Consider the following 15485-nt stretch of genomic DNA (forward strand, 5'->3'; position numbering starts at 1 on the left):
TCAGCATAGCTACATCTCAGGGGTGCAGACCAGCCCTGCGGTAGGGGGTCTGTTCATGCTTTGCCCTTGAGGGGAGCGAGCCAGGGTCTCAGGGTTTCCTTGACACTGGGGGCTGGTCTACACTAGAAAGTTATGTCGAACTAGCTATGTCGCTGAGAGACCTAATTCAGGCGACCTAAGCCCCATTGTAGACAGCGCTAACGTGACACATGAATTGTTCCTTCGACTTAGCTACCACCTCTCAAGGGTGTGGATTTACTACAGCCACTTACAAGTAAGGCCTTGTCTACACTAAAGGGAAAAGTTGATCTAAGCTACACCATTTGAGTTACGTAAATAGAGTAACTCAAATTGACGTAGCTCAGATCTACTTACTGCGGGGTCCATACTACGCGACGTCGACGGGCGACGCTCTCCCGTTGACTCCCCTTACTTTTCTCGATCAGGTGGAGTACAGGAGTCGATGGCAGGGCGATCGGCGGTCGATTTAGCGGGTCTTCACTAGATGCCACGATTGCTGCAAGTGTAGACAAGCCTTAAGTGTCTACGCTGCAGTGGTGCAGCAGCACTGCTGCCTTGGCGTTTCTAGTGTAGACACACACCACCACAAGCCAAACACTTTGTCTCCGGAGTCCAGAACTTTCTAAACTGCCCTCAGCAGTATGAGGACAGATCCTTGGGGAGCAGGGTTTTCAAGCCATTAGGCAGAAGGGCTGGTGTATTCTTGGGTGTATTCAAACTGTGAGCAGACCCAGCACTTAGGGCTCCCCCAGCCTGAGGCTTGGCAAAAAATCACTTTTTAATTTTTTTATCATTCTGACGGATAATATCAACATTTATTTTTAAGCATTGTTAATTTTTATCCATTTAAATTTCCACAATTGCGGGAATTTCCGGTGGGGGGGGGAGAGGGGGAGGTAGTGGGCTCAGCCAATCGGGAGCTCTCAGCCAATAATTAGTTAATGACAGTAGATCCTGCCATTCAAAAAAATGAAAGCTTTGTACCTGGGAAAACGCAAATTGTCAGAAAGCACAGTGCAAATACCTCTCAATCAAACTGTATTAAGTTCTCCAGCTTTCTTCTTCCTTTGCTTGTCTGTAAATGTTGATGATCCGTGATAGAAATATTTTTTTCATGGGGCTTGGGGGATGTACAGTAAAATCCCCGTTTACTCATAAAAATCGAGTCCTTCCAAGCCTTACCCATTGTGCATGCAACCCCGCGCGCTGGCCCCCTTCCCTGCCAGCCTCCTCCTCCCCCCCCCCCCCCCCATCTCCGCTCCTCCTCCCCCGTTGCATGCCCCCAGCACCGCCCCTCCACGGTCCATGTCCCCCGGCTGGGGGCCCCAGCTCCTCCGCGCGTAGCCCTGTCCCCGCCCCGTGCGCTCGTCTCCAGCTAGGGGGTGGCTCCCGCTTTCAGCCCTGCCCACCTCACCCCCCTTCGCAGGCGGTGCCGGCACCGGGCGAGCCGTTTGGCCCCTGGAGTTACAGAAGCTGCGACCGCCGGAGCCTGCTGCACAGCGAGCGAGAGAGAGAAGTTGCCCGGGAAGGTGAGTGGGCCGGGTGCATGCGGACTGCAGCGCATGCAGCGGGGAGGGGGAGGAGGAGTGGAGGGGGCGCAAACGTACGGGGCCACCAAAGCAACTTGCACGGGAGACGGGGGAGCCTGGCCGCGAAGGGATAGTCACAAGCATGCAGATTGTTGCAAGTTAAGCGACATGCACCTGGAGCTGGCAGAGTGCACGTTGCTGTGGTTGCCCGGGAGGTAGAGGGGTGGGGCAGGGGATTGCTACAGGTTGCAGCTGGCTCTCTCGCGAAGCAGTCCTCGAGGGGCAGGGGAGGCGGTGCAAGCGGTGTGTGCCAGCCGGAGCGAGACATCCGGTTGTAACAATGGGTTGCTTTGCAAGTGACTCTAAAGTAGAAAGCAGAACTCGGGGAACTCTCCGATGCTCCCCTTCTACTTTGCGTCCCCCGCAAGCCCCCATTCTCTGGGCGCGCTCCAGAAGCTGCCCCGTGTAGCCTCGGTTCTGCCTCGTTTGCTGCTCCGGACGAGCCCAAAGTGAAGTGCGTGTGCAGCCGGGAGGCTCAGTAAACAGAGAGCCTGGGAGGGGACTGTGCATTCCCCACCCAATGGCTGAAAGAAGAGATCTGGCTGTGTGTGGTTGGGTTGGGAGCCAAGTAGTGGAGCCACCTCACGCTTTCCCCTTGGCTGATGGCTGATGCTCTTGCTTTAGAATCAGCTCGATGGGGCAAATCCTTTCTCTCTTCCCTCCAACCCCCCTTTCTCTCCACCCTTCTCCATTCACTTCTGAAGGGTGCCTTTTACATGACTGCCACGAACGCAGACTACCCAAATCCGGTGGCATACAAACTGATTTCTTCACCTTCATACCTGCCAGCATTTGAAAGCTATCAATAAGGACATATGGGGAAGAAAAATGGAGACCTCCTTTTAACTGCTGAAATTCATTGGAGCGGGAGGGCTTTTTGGCTGGATGGAATAGGGCAAATGACAGATCTGTTGCTTAGTAGAGGCTGTCCCTGCTAAAGGGGGGCAGTTAGTATAGAAGGTTTGAAAAGGTCCTTTCATTTCAGTTTTGTGAGTGTACTGTAGCAGATTTGTACTTATAGAGGGTCTATAATTAGCATATTTGGTGACTGGACTTTTAAGTGCTGCCTGGGGGAAAAAATTAGGTTTGGGTCTGAGCTCGCTCCTAGCACTCACTGAAGGGGAATCACAGAGGTTTCATCATCTCTCTCATTCCACTGAATTTACTGTAACAAGAGGGAATTCATCTGAAGACCGGTGTTGGCTCTGTAAACCTTTTTGGAATGCACATTTTTTCCCTTGCAAACTGTGAATATATAATTATTCCACGCAAAGGAAAACATTTTCTGCAGTAAACATAAATTTAGGCAATGCATGAGAAAGAAGAGCCCAAAAGACAAGCTCTTCACGTAGGAAGGAAAAAAACAACAACTCTTCTTACATTATTCTGGACTTTGTAGGATAGACAGGAAAAAACAATAAAGTGCACAAAGTCTTTTATGTTGTCTTTTCACAGGGACAGTTGCACATTTCAAATAACAGTATTTCTTGTATTAATTAGCACCTCAGATTATTAAAGCTGGGAAAAAAACTAAGTCTAATTTACTTTGTTTTTTATGCTGTCCGTTCACACTTTGCTTAGCTCTCAACAATGAAAACAGACCAAGTGCACTAAGTTTCACTTTTGGGTTCAGTTGCTGCAAAATATGTGTTGCAAATACTACTGGGAGTGGATGTCCGTTTGTTTTTTTCCCTACAGTGTTTCTGTAGGCATTTACAAAACTAACGCTAAGGAATGTTATTTACAGAACTTTATTTGGGGCTAGATGTGATCTCTTTAAAAAGAGAGGGTGAACAGTTGTGTTTAAATCGAGACTGTTTCAAATGATACTCTGGATACTTATTGTTTGTGAAGTTGAGTTTTTAACTGTCTGTTTTTGCTTAAATCATCTCTCTTATTTTTATATTTTTCCATTTGGCAGATATATTTATATCTCTTTCTCCAGCATTTTATTAATAATGGAGGTTGGCTCACTATAGGTCTGATTTAAGCCTGATTCCTGTGTAGCTGTTGTGATGGTAGCATTGAAATATGCCATGAAGCACTCAGATTTGGATCAGAGGATTTACCTGCTGGCTCTTATTTTTCATCCTAGCAAAGTGCTATATTACCTTGGCCAAATACTGTATAAAATTTGGTTGCCCAAATGAATTTTGGCTTGTAGTATTTATTAATTAATTTATGCTAGCACCAAGAGGCCCTGATCAAGATTGTGGCCTCATTTCTTTTAGGAGTTGTACACGTGTGGAAGTAGACATGGTCTCTGCACTTACAAGCTTACAGTCAGAAATATGTTCTAAGGTATACTGTAGGACAAAAAGAATCTGAAAGTTCAAATGTACTCAGAGCCTCCAATACCTTTTGAAGTCAATGGGAGTCTTTCCATTGACTTGCAGGGGTTCTCACAACACATCTTTTGGTGGCCTCAGAGTGTAGTCACCAACTCTTGCTGGTGGCCGCACTGAAACTTTTTCCTATAAAACTTAATTAACTTTAGGAAAAACAAATAAATATGCATGTGTACACATCCAGATCATTGCAGTTTATTTATGTAGGGTTTTTTTGCAGACTCAGTAATTAAAATAATGCTGTGAAAAGTGATATTTATATGTTTGTTAATATCACTTTTCACAGCAAGTCCTGGCAAGTTAAGACTTGGATGGAGGGGCCAGAGGTGAGACAGCAGGGGCCAGGGAGGATGGATGGAGGAGTGGGGGGTGAGGCAGCAAAGGCCAGGGGTGATGGATGGGGGGCCCTGCCACCGTGTGTTTGGAGATGTGGGTTGGTGCCTGGGGCTGGGGGTCGGTGCCCTGGGCTGGGGATCAGCACCCGCTGCCACACAGCCGAGGGTCAGCACCCGGAGCCAGCACCTGCTGCTGTGTGACTGGGGCTTGGGGTCCACGCCCGCTGCTGCACAGCTGGGGCTAGGAGTCCGTGTCCTGGGCCAGCACCCACTGGAGCCAGCTGTTGCGCGACCAGGACTGGAGGTCGGTGTCCAGGGCTAGCACGTGCTGGTGCCCGCTGCTGTATGACCAGGGCTGGGGATCTGCACCTGGGGCTGGCGCCTGAGGCTGGGGATCGGCACCCAGGGCCAGCACTTGCCGGAACCCAGGGTTGATATTCAAGAACAGTGCCCAAGATCAATGTCCAGGGCTGGGGGTTGGAGCACATGGCTGGGGGTTGGCTGCCGCACGGCCAGGGCTAGGGGTTGGCATCTGGAGTCAGCACCTGCCGGAGGCCAAGGCCAGCACTGGGGATCTGCACCCAGGGCCAGCAGCTGCTGGAGCTCAGGGTCGGCGCCTGGGAGTAAGTGACTAGGACTGGGGGTCCGAGTGCACAGATAGGGTTCAGCACCTGGGGCCAGCAGGATTGGGGATCGGCGCCATGCAGCCAGAGCCAGGGATTGGAGCCCACCACCGCATGGCCAGGGGTTGGAGTCTGAAGCCCATGCCTGGACCCTAGTCTGCAGCCAGGCTCCCTAAGTCCCCGCTGCCCAACCACCCCAGGCTGAAGTCCGAGCCCCACTAAGTCCCTCTGTTCTCCCCCAGGTAGAGAACTGACCTTGCTCCTTCAGCGTTGTGCCCCACCTGTCTCTGCAGATTGGCACATCCAGGAGCAACAGGCAGGGAGTGGGATGGGCCGATGCTTTGCCCCAGGAAGCTGTCGTGGCTGCAGGGAAACCTGTTGGTGGCTGCATTTGAGAAACGGTGCTTTAGTGGCCTTTGGATCAGGTTCTTGTGTATGACACCAAAGATAGTAACCTGCTGTCAAACACCTATAGACATGTGTTTGAAATGTGTTCGAAAGAGCTGATATCTCCCTTGCAGTCTGTACTAATTTCTGGGTACTTCAGTACTGGAAATTTGTAGATAACGTGGAAAGAACTGGGGGAAGAGAAACCAGAATGATTAAAGAGTTGGAGGGCTTGATTTCTGAGAGAAGATTAAAAGAACTATGGGGGAGGGATAGCTCAGTGATTTGAGCATTGGCCTGCTAAACCCAGGGTTGTGAGTTCAATCCTTGAGGGGGGCAATTTAGGGATTTGGGGCAAAAATTGGGGATTGGTCCTGCTTTGAGCAGGGGGTTGGACTAGATGACCTCCTGAGGTCCCTTCCAACCCCGATAATCTATGATCTAAACATGGATATATTGGTCAAATGGCCACTAACTTGTGTAGGCAGGGGGAAGTGAGGACATGGTAGTGTACAATATTTGGAAGCAGAAGCATCTTCCAGGAAAGAGGGAAATGTAATCACGATAGTCCAGTAGATTAAAGCTATGTATAATATAGCTTGGTAAGGAGTTTGGGTCCTTCATGATGAAAGATGCTACAAATGTAGCATGATCATGGGTGAAATTACATCTTAAATACCAGGAAGAATCTCCTGACAGATAGCTAGATTGATTACTGTGGAATAGTCTATGAAGGAAAGTGGTGGAAGCCCTTTTTAAGGCTGGGGAAATCCTGAAAAGAATAACTTTCAGAGGAAGCTAATGGGTTTTTACCTTGGAAATCTAGCTCTGCAGATATTTTGGATTTCAGTCAGGAAAGCTGAGGAGTAATCCAGGATCTGCCACTCATCAACAAGATGCCTGCTTGAAACTCAGTGGGGGACTGGAACTGAATGGGGGGCCAGCATTCGTCAGCTTTTCACTTATTATAGAACCAGGAAGAGACTTCTAGCAAGAAGACTAGCCACCGTCTGCCCATGAGGTTGGAACAGCAGGTGTTGGGCCACACAGCTGTGTGCAGATCATGTCCAATTGATCTGTAAGCCACCAGAAAGTGCAGGAAGTTGATAAGTTCGTGTAAGAAAAAGGAAACAAAAGGCTATGTGTGTTCTTCTAGAAGGTGATAGGTTTTTAAAAAAAAGTAAACTGTTTACTTCTCTCGCCGGTCTGTTGTGTAAAATAAAAGGACGATCAAATACTCTATAGAGAAATGGAGGATAGATAATGGTGATTTGGTGTAGAATCATAGAACCATAGGGTTAGATCGGACTGCAAGGGTCATCTAGTCTCATCCCCTGCCAAAATTTAGGATTTGTTGTGTCTAAACCATCCAAGACAGATGGCTATCCTGACTCCTTTTGAAAACCTCCAGTGAAGGAGCTTCCTCGACTTCCTTAGGCAGTTTGTTCCATTTTCCTACCGTTCTTACAGTTAGGAAGTTTTTCCTGGGATTTAATCTAAATCGCTGTGCTGTAGTTTGAATCCATTGTCTCTTGTCCTGCCCTCTGTGGCAAGAGAGAACAGTTTTTCTCTATGCCTGATTAGTCACTCTCAAACTGCACTAGTAAAGCCAAAGAGAGGAATTACATGAGTTCATCCAAGTAATTACCATCTCTTCTGTTTCAGTGTAGGAAAAGAGGGTTTCCTAAAAGGGTTCCAAAGAGTTGTTTTGTTTTGTATTGCCTACCTCTGTATAATATTGTCTTTTCATCATGTCCAAGGCAGCCCTCTGGGAAGACAAGTTATCTTCATTTCCTCAGACTTCTAAATTGTCCTCACTTCATTTCTTTTTATTACTCTATGGCAGGATTGTCTCTTGAGGGTCACACAGGGTAATTCAAAGCTGAGGTTGATGCTGTAGTAGGTTTGAATTGTTTTCTTGTTCAGATCTGTAATTCCATTACTTTAAGTTGACCTCTGCTAGCTGGGTAATGGATTTGTAATTTTCTCTCGATGCTCTTTTTCATTTTCATACTCTGTGTGTGCAGATTTGTGGTGTCTGATGTCTGACTTATGTCACCAAGAATAACATTAAATGAGGCAAGAGAGAACCTTCATTCACCCCATGGTTCTTGTTCAAACATTGTTGAGGCCTCACGGCTTTTGGAACATTAATTCCTACAGCATGATCTCTGCTTTATGTCAATGAGGAAGTATCCTGGCAGAAAGATTGTGACGTGATTCTTCATAAACAAGCATATGCAGTATCACGTTAAAGGAAAACTTCACCCATTTTTCTCAGCTCAGTAGTATGAAAATTCACACATTAAGAAGCAATTCATGAGGGATGAAATTCATCCCAGAGCAGAGAGTAAGGCCCTATACTTAAATGTGATCAGAAAAGTGTGTGTGTGTGACAGAGAGAGAGAGTGAGTGTATGTGAGAAAATTGGTTTGTGCTCTCTTTGTCTCTTTGATGTATAAAGAAGGCCTGAACTGTGTTTTTTTCCATATATATGAAAATTATATGGAATATATAAAAATTATACTTGTGTCGTCGTCGTCTCCCCCCCCCCCCCCCCCAGGAATGTGAGACACGTCAAATCTTCCCTGTTTTTGCTGTAGGGTTTATTGGTGACTCAGAGTGGGAGCTTTCTCAGAGCTAACTGAAGGGGTAGGGTTTAAATAGCCTGAATAAAAATCACTTCCCATCTCAGTTAATCAAGGTTCACTTTAATGGTTTCTCTGATGTCATAATTCTACTAGTTCTTCATTCACTCGTAGTCTTCCAGGAAAAACAGATTAGATGACCGGAATTTCTAATGCCAAAAAAACAAAACAAAACCAAAAAAAGCCCCAAAAAACCCAAGCAGGGGAAGAGATGTTGGGAGGTGGTAGTGGAGGTGGGGGAAACTTTCCCAGCCTCCTTCACACATCACAAAGAAACAAAAGAGTCACAGAGCCCATTTTCTGTTCCTTTGCAAATCATCAGTGAGCCCTGCGCTCAAGTGGGATGTTTAGGGCCATTGTGCTGCTTCTCCTGCATGGGGATGAATAAAAATGAATATGGATAAATCGAAATAACAAATCCCTTTTAATAACAATTGCCATTTCTGAATCTCGTGTCGGGAAGTGACACCAGCCGTGTTAGAACACAGCATTAAGAGCCTGTAAGCCAGTTTCCAACCTGTGTTAATAATGTAACGGGCATAGGGGAATTAATGTTAAGATACGCTACATTAGCCATTGTTTGAATATTGGACGTTTTATGCTAATCTAGCAGTCTGCTCTGGATTCTGCCCTTGTGAGGGGGAAACCCTGCTGGCCGGGGGAAAGTGCTCTGAAAATGTCTGCATCATCCAGCGCTTCGGGGGCATGGTGTGCCTTCAAGATGATCTGAGCTTATACAGCCAGGCCCGCTAGGTTGCTTAGTGAACTCCCCCCAAACACACACGTGTGCCGGACAGCATGACTGATTTAGGAGCTGAGGCTCCTCCTTCAGAGTTGCATGGAACCCTTTGTCTGAGACTGGTAGGAGCTGTGGGAAAGCAAGTTAACACTGCAGCTAGTGACACCAACTCCCCTGTGGATTGCCATTGGGAAAGATGCTGAATTCAGAGAGGAGCATATCACCTAGGGGATCTGATTTCCAGTCCTCCCAGACTGATGTGGAGAGACATCCAGGGACCATGTTGGATTGGCTCTGCTACTCAGATCGCTGTGTGTGCTTCGGGTGCTCTGCACTGGGCCACAGAGGAGAGTAACAGGACCTTAAGTGTTCAATTTAAAACACTAAACATTATGATAGGAACTAGAATAGTCTATTATTTTGGGCTTTGACGTTGCTGGTGCCCAAAAGACATCCCAGTGCAGACATGGCCGAGGCAATTAGGACTTTTAATTATCCACCAATGGCAGAAACTGTGGAGAGTGTAGTGTAGACAGAAGTCTGCCTTTCTTACCATAGTCCTCTAGCCCTGCTCTGCGTAGAAATGTCTGAGTTCCCTTTTCAGGACACCTCCATCAATGGAGAATTGAGGTCCAGGTGCCGTGTTATCAGAAGGTCCTGTCTGTAACGAAACTTGAACAAATATGCCTCAGATGGCATACTATGAATCCCCTGCTCCCCTGGTCAGCAGCAGTTACCTGCACAAGTTAACAACAAATGCTCCACAGTGAGAGGAAGAGGTTGCTAACCAGGTCCAGTGTTTGCTCGTAAATTTCTCTTGATCGATGAACTTTTAGGCAGCTGGTCTGAAGAAAATGGAGGCATTTTTCCTTTAGAGGAAGGTATGTGTTGAGTTGTGGAAATGACTCCATCCCCTTTAACCCAAAGCCCCATGTCTTGCAGTGCTTCCAGAAGTGTTGTTTTTCTTCAGGTCTGTGTATTTTCTGACACTGCTGCAGTTTCAGATAACATCCAGACAAGGAGTGTATTGTGTCCAGGAAACATTAGAGCTTGACCTTCCAGTTTACTTCAAAGTTTGCTTCTCTGTGTGCTACTGTGTTCACCAGAACCCAAGCAATAGGCAGAGTGAATAAGTCATGCTGCTGACAAAGCAAGTAATGAAGCAAAATGTTCTATCTAGATACTAATATAGGCCTTATCACCACAGTAGCTGGGCTCCTGCCTTCTTGGAAGTGGTGATAGGTGGTTTTCCTGGGCTGATGTGTGCATGCATGCTTGGTTGTTTCAAAAAACTGCTTAGAGGAAGTTGCTGTGCTCTCAGGTACTTGATGGGAATGGAATAATCATCATATCTGAAGGCCATGTAAGAGTTGTAATCAACACTTAGAAATGCAGCCTTGGCCGTTAGGCATTTTCTTTCCACAGATGCTTGTCCATGAAGCAGTTGCTGAACTGTAAACAAATATGATTCAGCCTTTTCTGACCAAGAGCAGGATGACAATGCCAGTCAGCATAAGCACGGGAACTAGGGGCATGGTGGGTGCTGCAGAACCCGCAGGTTTTGTGTGGGATCCTGGCCACCGACCCCACACCCAGGGTCCCGGTGCTGCTGGCCCCAGGCCCTGAGCTCTGCTCCTGGCCCCGTGCCCGGGGTCCTGGCTGATGCCAGCCCTGCACCTGTGGCTCTCCTCATGGCCTGGGGCTCTGCTTTGGGGAGAGGGGGCACGGAAAGGGGTAAGGGCGGTGCAAAGTAAAAAGCTTGGGGACCACTGGCTTTCAGCACCCTCACTGTAAAAAGTGTTCCAGCACCACTGTCAGTCAGCACTGCTCAAAAAAGTATCCAGGCCTGTATGCCCTGCTGACAGCCAGCTAGTAAGAGGGAATGTGATCTGCTTTGTAGGTTTTGTCTCGAGAATGGTAAGTTACTTCTTATTTCAGATGATACTTAGAGCATATCTGTCAATAACGATTATGAAATACGGCACAAGGCCTTTCCAAAGTGCTTCCTCTAGGTAGATAATGGTAGAAGAAGGATTCTTGTTATAGAAAGGAGGCATGAAATACTGGTTAAGTAGAAGACACCCAAGTTGGAAGATGGGTTCTGTTCCTGGCTTTGCCATTGATTTGTGTGGAGAAAGTGTGTCTGAGAAGTGACCCTGAAAGCGACATTGTAGGGTTCCATGGTTACTCATTCTCATGACTTCGAAATAGTGCTGTTGAAGAAAAAGGAGGGCAGCACAAGATTTGGTGTGGACTATAGACAATGAAATGAAGTTGTTTTAAAGCAGGGATCGGCAACCTTTGGCATGCGGCCTGGCAGGGAAATCCACTGGCAGGCCGGGAAGGTTTGTTTACCTGCAGCGTCCGCAGGTTCAGCCGATCGCAGCTCCCACTGCCTGCAGTTCGCCGTTCCAGGCCAATGGGGGCTGTAGGAAGCGGTGGCCAGCACATCCCTCGGCCCGCGCCGCTTCCCGCAGCCTCCATTGGCCTGGAACGGCTAACTGTGGCCAGTGGGAGCTGCGATCGGCTGAACCTGCGGACGCTGCAGGTAAACAAACTGGCCTGGTCCGCCAGCAGATTTCCCAGACAGGCCGCGTGCCAAAGGTTGCCGATCCCTGTTTTAAAGGATTCTTACCATTTCCCTGAATAGATGATAACCTACAGAAGCAAGTTCTATCTGGTTTTCCACACTGGACCTTAAAAGTGAATATTGGCAAGTGGAAGTGGATCCAAAAGACAGGGAAAGGACCTTTTGTCTTAATGCCAGCCCTGGAAGTCACGGTGGGTTTTCAAAGTCCAACCAAGAGTTTGCCATTCCCACATCATCATAACAAAAGTACAATGCCCCTAGCCCTCCACACCCATTCTCAGTTGACCCCAGGCCCTAGCATAATAAACATAAATGATACTTATGCCCTTGTTGACTTCTGCCAGTTCCATTGCTTCTACTAGGTTTACACCAAATTGGTGTAACTTTTGGTCCTGAAATTGGAACTTAGTTGATGCGAAGAGGTAATAGAATCCAGATTCACACCCATAGCTGTTGGGCTCACAATAAAATTGTGTTTGGTCACTATTTGGCTCTGAGCCCATCTGTAGAGCTGGTCTGCACAGTAGAGGTGCTGGTTTTGCACTGTTGCGTTTCAGAGTAAAGCTACTCTCACTTTTCTGTGCCTCAGGCCAGGTGTACATTATGGGCGCGACAGTGGAAAAGTTATTGCACTGTAGCTATGCCACTGCAGTGCCATAGTGTAGATGCGTCCTACACAATGGAAGAGGTTTTTCCACCTTCTCGAGTGACAGTGGCTAGGTTGATGGCAGCATTCTTCTGTCAACCTAGCTGTGCCTATGCCATGGGTGAGGTTGGCACACTGGGCTTTGGGTAAAATGGGAATAATAAGTTATCTTTTAAGGCTTAATTAATTATTGTGTTAAAACATTTTTGAGCCTCGCTAGAAGATACTATAGAAGTCCAAGGTATTATACTTGTGTTTTCCAGACTGCCAGCCGGATGATCGTTTAGTAGGATTAGTCTAACTTGCACTCTACAAAGGGTTAAGATGCTAACTGAAATGACTCCTGCCCTTCAGGCTGTTGTAGAGCTTGTGGTTTATGTTATTGCCTCAGCCTACTACTGCTTCGTGCAGCCACAAATCTTGCTTATGCCATGGACTGATTTTTATTTTAATCAGTGTGGGAAAACAGAATTTGTTTACTGACTCTACTTGCTGTAGTATTAATTGTGCTATCAAGGCCTGGTTGGGAAGGGATCTAATTGGACAGAAGGTAAAGTGGCTACATTCTCTGTAAAACAGGTAGTTGGTCATGTATACATTTGCAGAGGAAACAGTTTTGTGGCATTTGAATGTTAAATAGCACTTGTCCTATATATCTTAGCTAAATTAACTGAGAAGTTTTGCGTGAGACTCTAAACGTTTTATTTTGTATTAAAGTTGATTAAGCCCTTACCTTGAAATGATGCATAAGTGCTTTCGTATATTAAATTAGTCACTATTAGAAGTGTGACAGATGTTCTTGTTCAGAGCGTGAAAATCGAATTGTATGTAGTGCTTCTGGTCCTGGGAAAAATCTGAATGTGAATCTATGTGAGCAGACTTGAGTCTAAGGGCAGACAGCTCTGCTGCCTTTGCTGCTGCAGTGTGAAATTGACAAGACTTGGTTCAGTTTCACTTTGCTGTTGCTTTGGGAAGCCCTGGATGTATCAGCCTGGGCAGGGACTGGAGCTGGTCCCTAGGGAGTAAGATTCAGAAGTAACAAGAACTTTCCATCTTTACAGCAAGATTACAAGAGAAAGATATACACCTTCAATTGATGCAATTGTCCGCTGGCACAGCAAAGAGAATAAACATTACTTCTCTCAGTCTGATTGGCAGCCAGTTTATTTTCAACCTGATCCCAATCTGTATCATACACAAGGAGAGTAACGAGAGAAGAATTGTGGCTTGACTGAAAGGAAATATAAAGCATGTTATATAAAGTATCATTAGCATGTTGACAACAAACACTTTAGCTCCAAACAGGTGTTACGTCTCCCAAGTGCTGTACAAACGCCAGCTAATCCCCAAAACACCACTATGAAGTAGGTAGATACCATCCCAGTTTTATAGATGGGGACACTGAGGCACAGAGGTGAAATGACTTACAGAGGCCAGTACCGTGAAGCATTGTCAGATTCAGGATTACAGTTCAGTAGTTTCTGGCTCCCTCTCCCAAACTTGATCTGCTATCTTATGCTGTTCTCATTTAGGTTTAGTTTTTCAGTTTGTTTGTTTGTTTTGTGGCCTAACTTTGACTCTGAGTTTTTAATATGGTTCTGTTGTTGTGCTCTGATTTGCTAAACTTTCAGGTGTTTGACTACAGGTTAGGGTAAAATGCCTCTGGGGTTGCAGTAGCTAGAGTAAGAGAGTAGTATTTATAAAATCCTATTGTCATTGCTCAATAAATCTGCCTTTTTGCCATGCTTACTATAAAAATTACAGGGGGCCCTGAAGTGGTTTAAAAATTGAAATATATTAATCCTGCCACTCTCTCCTGATTACTGCAACTGCTGATTTGGTTTCATAATTTTGTTTTTGAAAGTACAGATTCCCAGTCTTCAGTTCAATTGCTTAGGAGAGCTGTTCCATTATATATAAGGTACGTGCAGTAGTTTAAATTATTCAGCAGTCTAAAATTCATTTAATCTGATTAATAGGGGACGAGTTTCCAGAGTGATACCTGAACCACGTCTTCTGTCAGAGCGTTAACTTGGTGAGGATACTATGAGATTTCTTTTTTCTTGTCTGTTCTCATTTTTAGAAGTACTTCAGCAGGAGAATCCCTCACAGGAGCAGAGGAAACTAAGTACTACTGTGCAAAGATGCAGTGCTGGCCATTTCCTGCTACTGAAGGTCTTCTGTGGTGTGGTAGAAGGAGGAGCAGACCCTAAGGCCATGTCTACACTACAGCCTATGTCAGCAAAACATATGTCGCTCAGGGGCGTGAATATTCCATCCCCCTGAGTGATATAAGTTTCGCCGGCATAAGTGATAGTGTGTACAGCACTATGCCGGCAGGAGAGCTTCTCTGGCCGACATAGCTACCGCTGCTCGTTGAGGAGGTGGTGTTTTGTTGACTGGAGAGCTCCCTCCCGTTGGCATAGAGCAGCTACACAGGAGATCTTACAGCAGTGCAGCTGCATTGGTGTAGACATGTGCTAATATACAAAATGGAAGAGATCCACAGAGATGGGCAGAAAAGCGGAGAAACGTAGCCATTAAATGGGCTGCTAGCGCTTCCCTATTAGAACTCTGGTATCCCCCCTCTCTCCCTGCTTTGAGAGTGTGTATGGAAAATCTGCTCCTTTTGTCTGATGCTAATGGAATTTAAATAAGCCTGAGAAATTTGTCAGTTAGTGCAGGTTAAGTAGGTGTGTCATTATGTGGTGGGGTTTTTTATTATTTGCTTTTTGGTCAGGGGAGATGTGGGGAGAGACACTAAATTTTATGCATGTGGAGTATGGTTCTAATACTTTGTTGTGGTAGAATATCTACCATGGTCTTGAAAAGCTTGTTTAGGGACTAATCGATTTTCTGGGGGGTAGGGAGAGTTTGACAGATCAAAGACATTTCTTCCACCTTCTTCCCTCCTTTCCAGAAACTGAGAATTCTACTCCTTCCTTCTTCTCTACAGAAATTGAGAATTGTCATTTACTAAGATGATAGATAATTGGATCTTTGTGACTCACTAATTGATACATAAGTAGATTGGTAATGATGTCTCAATCACAAACTTTAGATGGATTGGTTTTAGAGAGTCTGAATGTTGGATTAGACTCAGATTATTAGACTCAAATGTTTAGGTTGATTTATAGAATGACTAATATGAGACGCTGAGATGACAGGTGCATTATAGCAGGGAGAAGTATAGAACAGAAAGGGAAAAGACTTCGGTAGCCTGTGGTTACTTCACAGCACCAGTGAGGGGATCAAGTTATTTGTATAATACGTAAGTAGCTGCTGGCATCGCACCATAGCACTTGTTTCTTGCTGAAACATTTGCAAGGAAAATGTCCTTATAGGATTAATCTTTCTGAATCTGTCTTTGACTAATCCAGCAGGTATTTGTGCTGCATAAATACTTACAAATATAAACCTGCACTTTTTAATATGATTTAATTTTTTATTGAAGACCTTAGTTGGGGAGGAAAGTTAGGGTATGTCTACACTTAGGGGGACTATACTGGCATAGTATAGCCCTGTCATGTAGGTGCAGTCTATACCTCCCCGAATGATG

The 15485-nt window shown here is 46.0% G+C and overlaps 1 protein-coding gene across 1 annotated transcript in view; it reads left to right on the top strand.

Annotated features, from left to right (window-relative positions):
* Nucleotides 1-1388: 1388 nt before the first annotated feature.
* CARHSP1 (calcium regulated heat stable protein 1) overlaps nucleotides 1389-15485 on the top strand; it is a 56749-nt gene continuing 42652 nt past the window's right edge. The window contains exon 1 of the mRNA XM_074964647.1: nucleotides 1389-1550. The gene's annotated coding sequence lies outside the window, so the exon portion shown is untranslated. The remainder of the gene's footprint in view (nucleotides 1551-15485) is intronic.

The sequence above is a fragment of the Natator depressus genome, chromosome 10, assembly GCF_965152275.1.
Source record: "Natator depressus isolate rNatDep1 chromosome 10, rNatDep2.hap1, whole genome shotgun sequence".
Classification (NCBI taxonomy): Eukaryota; Metazoa; Chordata; order Testudines; family Cheloniidae; genus Natator; species Natator depressus.